Source organism: Balaenoptera physalus (genome assembly GCF_965194825.1).
Source record: "Balaenoptera physalus genome assembly, chromosome: 18".
Taxonomy (NCBI): domain Eukaryota; kingdom Metazoa; phylum Chordata; class Mammalia; order Artiodactyla; family Balaenopteridae; genus Balaenoptera; species Balaenoptera physalus.
Window position 1 is genome coordinate 7,932,795 of NC_138899.1, and position 12,144 is coordinate 7,944,938.

The window sequence follows — 12,144 nt, forward strand, 5'->3', positions numbered from 1 at the left end:
ATAAGTTATAAAAGGCTCAGTGTACATATAATGATATGAACACACATGCGTGTGTGCACACACACACATACATGCACACCATTGACTCAGGGTAATCAAGGCCTTCCCAACTCTCAGCTCTGGGACACACTAATCCTCTGGGCCCTTTTATTGGAACATTAAGTGATGAAATTGGTGACATCTTCAACAATATCTCAATGGTGGAGCCAATAACACCATGGGAAGGTGACTCTTTACTACAACCTTGAAAGCTAGGTGGAGGACACTTACTCAGCTCAGTTTGCTTGAAGCGACTCTGCAGGCACACAAAGAAGTAAGTCCCAGATACCATTTACTGATGATCAGCTGGATGACAGTGTAAAATCCAGACTGATGATTCTTAGACTTCTCTCTGCAAATGCGCCGAGGGGTGGTTAAAATACACATTTGGGGGCACCACGCAGAAATTCTAAATAGAAGGAGGAAAGGGATGGACTCCTCCTGTTTAACAAGCACCATACCAGATTCTGGTGCAGGTGTTTTGAGCACCATCTTTGAAGGGAAAACTGAGTAGACAAATGGATGTGACGCTTGCAAACCTGCCATTTAGTCTCCCAGAATACTGTTTCCAACAACTCACATTTTTTAAAAAAATGGATGGTAGAGTTTTTAAGCTATAGTCTGGGAAAAGGGGACTTATAAGTTAATGAAGGATAGATAGTGCATTAAAATATTCATTAGGTTTCTTTAATAGGAGAATAACAATCCAAATCAGAGAATATGATGGTCCCACTTTATTTATTCCTCTCTGCCATGTCTGGAATACTAGGTTCACATTTTTAGTGACACATCTTGTGAAGGATAGTGATAATTTACTCAACAGACTCTACAAATGTTTGCTGTCCAACCCAGCATGACTATGGCCCAATGGTGCCTATTTCTGGAATTGAAAACATGTCTATAGTGGAAAAGAAAAGGGAGTGAGTGTGGACTGTGCCACTTGAGTTCCATATAAAAGAGTGCAACTTTCTCATCAGAACCGTGAACCTGGAGCCAGATTCACTGAATTCAAATCATGGTTCTGCCACTTACTAGTTATGTGGGCAATGTATGTAACCTCCCTGTACCTTAGTTTCCCTTTCGCTAAAATGGGCATAATATTAGTACCAAACTAATAAGTTTCTTATAGGGAAAAAGTGTTTTATATAAGTATAGCACTTAGACTATTTGCTTGTCATACAGTAAACACTCAATTAAATGTATCTATTATCTGTTAAAAGCTTGATAAAAATCATCACTAGCCCATCATCTTAATAAGTCTGATAAGGTAAAAGTTTCACAGTTCACTTTAAGTACTATTCTGAAAAGTTTAGTATGAATTTGACTTCTCATTTTAAACTAAATTTAAAGAATATTATTGACCAAATATATACCACCTGGCTGATTTTCAGCTTGAGATACTTTAACATGGGTCCATTCATTCTCACGTTGCTACTTATCTGACATTTTGTACTATTCTAGGAGCCATAAAAATAGTGAATCAGAGTTCCTGCCATTAATTAGCTGTAGCCTACAGTTGTGATGATTAAAGTGACAAGTAAATGCATTTAGCAATGTAATTTTTGCTACAGTAGGTGTAAACACAGGGGATTAAAGGAGTATATGAGCTCCAGAAGGAAAGCCAGTCATGGGATAAAGGCTGGGCTAGTGAGCATCAGAGAAAGCTCCTTGAGGAAACGATCCCATGTGAAAACTGGAAGGTGATCAGAAGTGAGCCTGTTGACTTGTGGGATAAGGCATCCTAAGCAACGTCACAGAGTGAGGAAGAACATGGTACATTTGCCTGTGACAAGAGCAGGGTGTGTACAATGGGGGCTACAGAAAGATGGTGATGAAGCTTTAGATAGGAGCTCAGATCATGAAGAGTCTTGCAAGGCCTGAAGTTAAGTGTACGGTTCAGAAAATTAGGTGTTGGAATTTCAGCCTGGGGAAGTTTTGTAATCTACAAAATATTTGATTAGTAGCACCAGGAAGACACTCCTAATTTTTTACTCTGAAATGAGAACATGGGCTGTATTTGAGGCCAGGCAGACTGCAGTGAGTCTAAGAGCAGTGGGTTACTCATCATCAACTAATATGATACAGAAAGCATTAAATGTTATACTGATAAAACATACCCAACATATTTTTGTGGGTTGAATCGTGTCTTCCAAAAAGATAAAAGTCCTAAGCCTGAGTGCCTGTGAATGTGACTTTATGTGGAAACAGCTCTTTTTCCCTGTGTAGTTAGTTAAGATAAAGTCAGACTGGGTTAGAGTGGACCCCTAAATTCAATGACTGGGGTCTTTCTAAAAAAGCCATGGAGAAATACAGACACACAGACACACAGAGAGAGCACCATGTGATGATGAAGGCAGAGACTGGCACGCCGCGTCTACAGGGCAAGAAAAGCCAAGAATCGCCAAGGCAACCAGCAGAAGCTAGGAAGGGCAAGAAAGGATCCTCCTCCAGAGCTTTCAGGGAATCCTGGCCCGGCAAACACCTTGATCTCAGACTTCTAACCACCAGGACTGTGAGAGAATGAATTTCTGCTCCTTTAAGCCACCAAGTTTGCAGTGGTTTGTTACCCTAGGAAATGCATACACATGCAAATATGATCTCCTTTTCTTCCACTCCAGTTATTAAATATACATAAATGATATGTATCGACACACATACACACAAACTTGTATAGTTGATGTCTGTCATCATCTGAGTTCCCCCCAAAGCTGACGCTGAAAGAAAGATTTTGGTGCAAGTAGATTATCTGAGAGATGATCCCCAGAAGCAAGGTGAAGGAATGGGAAGTAAAACAGAGAACGCAGGAATGTAAAACAGGCTGAAGTCAATGAACAGGTTATTGCTGGGGGCCCCAGCTATCCTCTGAGAAACTGTATGAAACGCATCTCCAGATTGGACCACAAAGAGATAAGAAAATTGACTATTCACCACCCATTCCTGTCCCTCCCTCATTGGTTGATGGTTGATACTGGAGGCACTAACTCATTGGCACTTCAGCTCTAGACTGATACCCTTAGGCAGAGAGGCAGCCTGCCTGAGGAAGGAAGCCAGGACATTTAAGGGAGCTGCATAACAAAGCTGCCAGTGGCCTCCAGATGGAGCCGAGAGGACATGGCAGGGCATTAAGAACTTCTACAGTGTCCATTAAAAAAAAAATCATTATTTAATATTACTGGCAGCCACGGCAAAGGTCTCTGGTAAAGTTAACCTTGCCCATTGTTGGTAAGAATAAATTATACCGACCAATGAACTTATTTACAAAACAGAAACAGAGTCACAAATGTAGAAAACAAATTTATAATTACCGGGGGGGAAGAGGGGGAGGGATAAATTGGGAGATTGGGATTGACACATACACACTACTGAATATAAAATAGCTAACTAATAAGGACCTGCTGTATAGCACAGGGAACTCTACTCAATACTCTGTAATGGCCTATATGGGAAAAGAATCTAAAAAAGAGTGGATATATACGTATGTATAACTGATCCACTTTGCTGTACACCTGCAACTAACACAACATTGTAAATCAATTACACTCCAATAAAAATTTTAAAAAATTAAAATTACACAATGATAAAAAAAATAGGAAGGTGAAAATTAACTACCCACAAAAAATAAAAGAATAAGTTTTACCAAAACTTGCTAATATAGTGGCTAATTTTCAAATATCTGATGGAACTATTACCTCTCAAGATCATTCCATGTTGGAGAGTGTTTATGGATCTTTACAATTAAGACCATTTTATTTAGAAGAAACATGTTATTAAATAATCATGTGAAGACACTAAATGTTATATGTTATGGTACACCATTTCTATGTTTAAGTACACAGGGCAAAATCAAGTTGATTATCGGTGATTCCATAAGGAAATGTCACCCTTCTTAGTACTTAAATGATAACCAAATATGCATGGAAATGGGCATTCCTTTCCTTCTGCAAGTGTAGTGTAGGAGTCTGTGTTAATCCAGTTAGGAGTTAGGCTGTGTTTGTGATTTATTGTTGCTATGGTTACTATCAGTGCAGTGAAGGCTTCAAATTCCAGGAGACACAGCTGTGTCTAGGGTGGAGAATGGTTTGACAGAACAACCTCTTTGATTCTGAGTTTTAAGGCTTCCCTTTGTGCTGGGCCACAGAGTGGGTCTCTTTTCAAGCACGTGCTCCTCTACTGTCCTTCTCCCAGCGGTGTTCTACTATACTTGCTATTTGAAACCCCTCAGCTTCTGGAGGGTTGCAGGAGGGCCCGTCTCTGTTCTGATTGAGGCTCTGCTGTAGGCATACACGCTGCCCCTGACCATGGGGATGTGGCCTCCTCCATTCTCCTCCCCACGCTGCCTCTGTGGGCTCAGGACGCAGCTCTGCTCCTCTCCCAGGACCCTCGTTCCTTCTTTCTCTTTCCCATCTTCAATGATTATTCACCACAGTCCAAGGGTAAGCCGTTTTGCCCTTCCCCCCACCCTCCACAAATTAAGGCTTTTGTCCATATTGGATATACAAGAAGAGGAAAGGGGAGGGCCCAGCAGGGTGGAGTGCCTTGTTCCTCACAGGTGGCTGTATTTCCCTGCCCAGAACTGCAGCATAAAGGACTTCTCAGGGCTCTCTCTGATCTTGTCTGTGAGAGCCTGATAAAGAAAGAGTCTGCAGGAGTGTGTGGACTCCTCAAATCTCTCTTCCCCCAGGGATTTTGTGCTGTTCCCCCAGCCGCACTCAGCCTTCGCCAGTGTGTCCGCTCTTGCAGCTGAGCTCTTGTTGCCGGCATCCTCTTGTATCTACAGTAGGTGAACACCCGTTCAAGTCTCCCCTCTTCCTACAGGCACCGTGTCTCTCCGATTTTCTTCCTGTTGTTTTCTTCGCAGTTTCAGCTCTCTTATAAGTTTGAAAAAATCATAAATTTGATGTTAGTCTGGGTCTCTTTTATTCTAAGGATGGGAATCTGCTCTTTCCAGCTTCTATATACCAAGAAGCCAGAAATCCTAAACCCCACTGTAATATATTCTGTAATTGTCCTTTAATTTTTATCAGCTTGTCAGTTACAAAATATCCCAATGCTCACCCCCCCATCACAATCATACATTTTAAAAGTGAGTTATGTCATAGAGTGTTCTTATATATGGAATCAAAAAAAAATCATTCTGAAGAATCTAGGGGCAGGACAGGAATAAAGACGCAGACATAGAGAATGGACTTGAGGACACAGGGAGGGGGAAGGGGAAGCTGGGACGAAGTGAGAGAGTGGCACGGACATATATACACTACCAAATGTAAAACAGATAGCTAGTGGGAAGCAGCCGCATAGCACAGAGAGATCAGCTCAGTGCTCTGTGACCACCTAGAGGGGTGGGATAGGGAGGGTGGGAGGGAGACGCAAGAGGGAGGAGATATGGGGATATATGTATATGTATAGCTGATTCACTTTGTTATACAGCAGAAACTAACACACCATTGTAAAGCAATTATACTCCAATAAAGATGTTAAAAATAAATAAATAAATAAATAAATGTGAGTTAATGTGAAACAAACATGTAACATATAGATTGCGTTAATGGATAACAATTGCATTGTATCAACAAATTATTTTGCAAATAAATCTTGCAAATCTATTCGGCCATAAAATTTCTTCTAGATTATAAAATTTCCATAGTTTTCTTATAAACCATGATTAATGACTTCTAGTTAAATCCATCCCATCCCCCTATCCTTTGTCTAAAAGCTAAGGAGATAATAATCATCCATCTACAGACATTGTTATGCCAATTTGCCCTACAAATAGATTCTTCAGAATCTGGAAACAGAAAGACAAAATGAAATACATAATTTCATATTCACATAAGTTTTACAAGAGCACTTTAATTGTACATTAATATTGACGTGAAATTTACTTTTAATTTTTGCATTAACACATGTTACTCGCATGTCCCGAGCCAGGCACGCACCAGTGCCACCACTGTTCATATGATTAATACACAAATGTTATGAATATATATTTTCTCCATCAAGGATTCTAGTGTCCCTCAAAATACTTTTGGGCTTTCTAAATACATACACAAGTACGGAGGAATTTCTTTAACATAAAAGTGTGATGGCAGTAGTCTACCAGAGGTCAACCTTTCAGCATGAGAGGAGAAAAATATACCAGATGTTTCTAACACAAGAATCAGAAAGCCAGCATGAGACCCACAGCATAAATTGGCAAAGTCCCCCTTATGATCTCCAAAACTTCACTGTTGGTCTCAAATTGCTATTAACAACAGGATTTAATAAAAAATTAAATTAAATTAAAAAATAAAAACCAAATAGTTAATACTACTCTTTACTCTTCACATCTAGGTTATATATTGTTCTTGCTTAGAATCTAAAAGCTCACAGGAAAAGCTCCATTTTAAAATTCAATAATAGGGCTTCCCTGGTGGCGCAGTGGTTGGGAATCTGCCTGCCAATGCAGGGGACACGGGTTCGAGCCCTGGTCTGGGAGGATCCCACGTGCCACGGAGCGGCTGGGCCCGTGAGCCACAATTGCTGAGCCTGCGCGTCTGGAGCCTGTGCTCCGCAACAAGAGAGGCCGCGATGGTTAAGAGGCCCGCGCACTGCGATGAAGAGTGGCCCCCGCTTGCCGCAACTGGAGAAAGCCCTCGCACAGAAACGAGGACCCAACACAGCCATAAATAAATAAATAAATAAAATTTTAAAAAAATAAAATAAAATAAAATTCAATAATATATTACTAAGTTACTATCATTTGCCGATCCCATGAAAATCCTGTCAATTTCACCTTATAAAATTTAATGTGAATCTGATTTTGATTTCAACATTATCTATCTGCTATAATTAAGAAAGAAATGTTAGAATCAGTAGAAGCCCTAGAGTCTTTTCAAAAATTCTCAAGCAAAGTATTTTTTTTATTATTATTTGGGGAAATTCAAAGTAAATATAACTAATTCTAGATTTTGAAAACTAATTTTACTGGTTAGTAACAGACTTTAATTAGAATAGGTACAGTATGTCTAGATTTTTTTTTTCAATTATCATTTTACGTGAAATAATAGGATGTAATGATGAAACACAAACTCTCCTTTGAATTTTAAAGACATTTTACTGTATGGAATCTATGAAAACAATGTCTGTATATTTCATTCCTTTTAAAGGATTGGTCTTAGTCCTCCCCAACTGTAATGAGAAGATACTTTTAAAGAGCTGGATTAGTTTTCTGTTCCTGCTGTAGCAAATTACCACAAACTTAGTGGCTTAAAGCAACACTGGTTTATTATCAGACCATTCTAACGAGTGGAAGACAAAAGTCAGTCTTGATCGGGCTAAAGGTGCCAGCAGGGCCTGTTTCTTCTGGAAGCTCAGAGGGAGGATCTGTTTTCTGGCCTTTTTCAGATTCTAGAGGCTGCTGCATCCACCCATGCATGACCCCTTCCTCATGTTTTGCTCCAGCTTTTTGCATCCGTCATCACATCTCCTGTTACCAACTCTGATCCTTCTGTCTACCTCTTATAAGGTCTTTTCTGATTACATCAAGCCCACCTGGATAATCTGGGATCATCTCCACATTTCAAGAGACCTAATCTACAGAGCTTCACATCTGCAAGATCTCTTTTACATGGTAATATATTCGCAGGTTCTGGGGATTAGGACCTGGACGTCTTTGGGGGCAATTATTCAGCCCATCACAATAATTTTCTATGTTTTATGCAATGTTCTGGTTTCTTTATACTTAGTGGGTTTCACTGGCTTTCCTAGGCCAGTTAAAGGATTTTTTCCAAGTTCACTGAAGATTATGTATTTCTCTCTTCTGATGTATACAAGTGGTTAACAAAACAGTAACGTGACTGTTCAATATTATATTCCTGAGTTCAAAGGTGTTCCACATGCATTTTCTTATTTAGCTATCAGAATAACCCAAGGAGGTATGTATGTGCTGTTTCCTCATTTTACTTTTATATGGCTGTTCAGCATCAGCTGACTACAGCTACTACATCTGTTTGAATAGCTGTGTATAACTGCAGTCCTCCTGATACTTCCTTGAAAGCACTGTCCTCTTCTGAAATAATCCCGCCTGGAAAAACGTGTCTGAAAAATCAGTGAAGAATGAATTTCATTGTTTATTCCCAAATCAAATGCAGGAAATCAAACCTATGAAAATCATCTTCCTCTCTCATCTTCTGAATGTAGATTAAGAAATGTTTATAGAAATAGTTATGTAGAGAATGAACAAAGAGTTTTTAATTAATTAAATATAATCAGGTAAGCTCTCAGCTACTGTAGGTAGACAGGAAGGAAATAATTTGAGTAGATTAATGCATGATATTTGGAAAACTCTAAAGAGTTTTTTTTTCAGGATTGATTAGCACTTACCTTTAAAACAGAGAAATATATTCAAATTTGCATTGTAAATCCCATCCATGTTTTATATTGCTACGTAGGAAAAGTATTTATTCTATAGATAGGAGTCATGAGGCATTAATTAAGATAGGAGTTCAAGAACCATGGACTTTAAAATGTTAGTGTATTGCATAGTTGAGATTATTTCATATGTGTGAAATCTAGTCTGAATCAAATAGTCACCTCTGAGTGACAAACTATTTCATAAATCCTGTATTATGTAAAAAAGCACAGTTTTTCAAAAATATGGAAATAAAAAGCTGTGGCTTAATATATAATCAGCGGCTTGATGCAGAAGCAGGTGATCATTTGAACAACTCTCATCAGCACTTCATTAAATTTTCAGATGAATTGTTTAATTTAGCAAATCTGTCTTATTTTTTGCATATCAAACTGGTATATGTGAAAATTTTGACAGAAATGTGTTTTTATTCCAGATAGAAGAAATACTTGGAGCATTTAATTCATAAAGGAGAATAATCCAGTTCTCAAAGTATTAGAAATGTCATTTTATTTTTAAAAGAAACACAGGTCAGATTTTCCTTCTGTTCACTTTGTTGCCTGATGAAGTGGAAACCAGGGAGTTTTTCAAGCATATTCACCAATGAAGGAAAAGGAGTGGTTATGTAGTGTCCTGAAGTGTAAAACAGATCTGTGAAAACCATGACACCAGCCCTAAAGAAAAATCACACCATGAAAATTTTGATAATGAACTGTGTAAAGCATGATATATTATGCAAGTAAATGACAGTGACATTTAACAACCATAATCTAAATAGAAAAATGTTGTTTGAGAGATTAGAATGGCCAAATTTCTCAGAAGACTTCATTTTAAACATATGTTAGGGAATGAAAATTACAAATATTCTAAGTAAACTTGACACTGATAATTCAAGTGAATTTGAAAAAGTTATGTACAAGAAAATGTTTAAACAACTGGTAGAATATATAAAACAACTCTACTGATACAAAAAATGCATTAAGGCACTAAAAAGAAAATGATAAATTGACTATAAAGAATTCATAACATTTCTCTCAGTTAATGGCCTCAAGGGAAAATGTAATCTATATTGCAAATATTAGAGCAAATATTCAATAAAACTAGAAAAACATTCATATATATTACAGGAAGAGAGGAAAGAAATTATAAATTTTTAAGTACTGGTTTATATTCCAAAATACATCTATACTTTAAGCCGTTTGTGCAGCGTCCTGAGTTCTGATGAAGGCAGAGGTGTGGGAATCCCACCTGAACCTTAAAATGTGTGTGTTAGTTTGTCATTTATTCCATTGTCCCCAAATGACATGGATTGAGTATATGACATGAGCCGGACACTGGCCTAGGTGGTTTCACATGCACTGTCTCATTTTACTCTAAGAATAATTCTAGGAAGGGTATATCACAGTGGTCATTAAATAGACAAGGAAACTGAGTTCTACAGAATCTGTTGCTTTGTTTAAAATCACATATTTGGGGGGTTTCCCTGGCGGTCCAGTGTTAAGACTCCATGCTTCCAATACAGGAGGCAGGGCAGCCAAGAAAAAAAAAATTAAGTAAAAACACATATCTGGTAAACAAGGAATCTAGGATGCAATCTATGGATAACTCATTCTAAACACAATGCTCTTTCCAATATTCAACTCTGTCCTCCAGTAATGATGAAGAAGAAAAATAAAGCATCCACTCATGTTTTAGGGTAGAGCTCAGGGTACAGAGTGAAGCAGAAGACAGGCGCTCACTTTGAACACTGTGTACTCTTTGACGTAAGAGTAGGGAGCAAACATATTCCACTACAGTTGTGTGTGAGCTTGTGTGGCCAAGTAGCTCACTGAAATTATGTTCATGGAAAGTGCTTTATTTTTATTTCAGTCTGAATGCCATTAGGATTTTCTTCTCCCTTCTGCCACAACCAAAATAAAATCAGGAGTGTTCTTCAACTGAATTTGTTTTACTAAGTTCCCCACCTGCATGTGGTGGGTATGGGATAAGGCATCAGTCTGTTTAAGAGAAGAAATATTTATTTAGGATCTACTATATGTAAGATACTCTGGTAAGCACTATTAAAACAAAATATAAGTAAGTCTCATCCTTTATCCTTCAGATCTTAATAGTCAGAAGGGAGAAACAGACACACAAATAAATAATGGGTGTGCACACGTGTGTGTGTGTGTGTGTACAAGTGTGTGTATAGTTTTGCTCTGATATTAAATTATATCAATATCATATAAAGAAGCAATTTGTTAGAATGATTGTTTTTACTAAACTAATATAGAGTCATAGGAATAGATCTTCTTAGATATTAATATTCTTTACCAAGAATATCATGTTACAAAAGAGTAAATAGAAATGAGATGCAGAAAGTTTAAATAATTTACTCAAAGATTTAGTTTATTAGGTCAAGTTAGCACTAGAGCTCACATCTCTGACTCTTCAGTCTGCAGTATTTCAAAATGCATGTATGTAGAGACATTAAAATATACAACTAATTCTAAAAAGCTTTTTGTGGAGAATGACCGTATCTCTTAGAATCTCAGAGAGAGGTAGAAAATACTTTTAAAAGAAGAATTCCAGTTTATTCCTGTCCATTTCAGGAATTTGTCTACTGCACACCACATTACTGACGGATAGGCCATAAGCCTCTGCTTGAACTATTGCTGTGCTAAAAAGCTCACAACTTCATATATGAACCCATTCATTATGGCAGCTGTACTACTGCTAGAAGTTTCATCTCTGTGCTTAAACCTGAATCAACATAATTTCCATCTAGTGGTTCTGAATCCAACCTTTGGAACTGCAGAGAATAGATCTAATCATGCTTATGCGTTATCAGTTCAATATCTAAAGGTAGCTAATCATTTTTCCCATACATTTTCTCTTTTCTATACTCAATAGTCCTGGCATTTTCTTTCCAGACCTTTCATCATTACAGCCCCTCTTGTTTGGATGTATTCCAATCAGCTAGTGTCAAAATGAGACTTAAAAATGAAACATCTAGAAAAGAGTATGAAATTCTGACATGGTCCTGCTAAGTCAGAGAACACTGGTATTTTCTCTTTCCTGGACCCAGTCCCTACTGGTATAGGCTAAGACAGCATGCATTTTTCTGGCAGGCACCTCACATTTTTGAATGTCTTGTCATTCAAAGATGTGGATTATTTTACAGGCCACATTTCCAAGAGCCCCTGTGAAGAAACAGCCACTGACAAGAAGCCTCTTCCAGATGCACGGAGCTGAGTCTCCGGGGACTGTGTCGGCATTAGAGTTCCAGTCAGAAACTTCAGATCACCTAGTCGTCTCATTTCTACTAGTTTTGTCACTGTTCTTTGAGGTGCTTCTGTTCGTGCACTTAAATCTAATCCTGATACACCCATTCTATAAAACCTCTCCTCTGAGCCAATCCCATGATTTGCTTTCTATCTTTTTAATAAAATGTCAAATCATCAGATGCTCCCCATGACACAGTCACTGGTGAGACCACTACAGTTTCACCTCCAAACTCACAGGACATACTGTCATCTAGCAATCCTCTCCTTTGTCTTTTTTCCAGTAAAACTTCCATTTATCCTCAGTGACTACTCTATTTTACTAACGGCTCTTATCTACAGAGAGGACCTCATGTCCAACTTTAGAGAGAGAATCAAAGACTCAGGCATGAACTGTCTCCACTTCCCACCCCCTACCCCCACCAGAAGCCAGTATTCCTCCTCTTTTTCTTC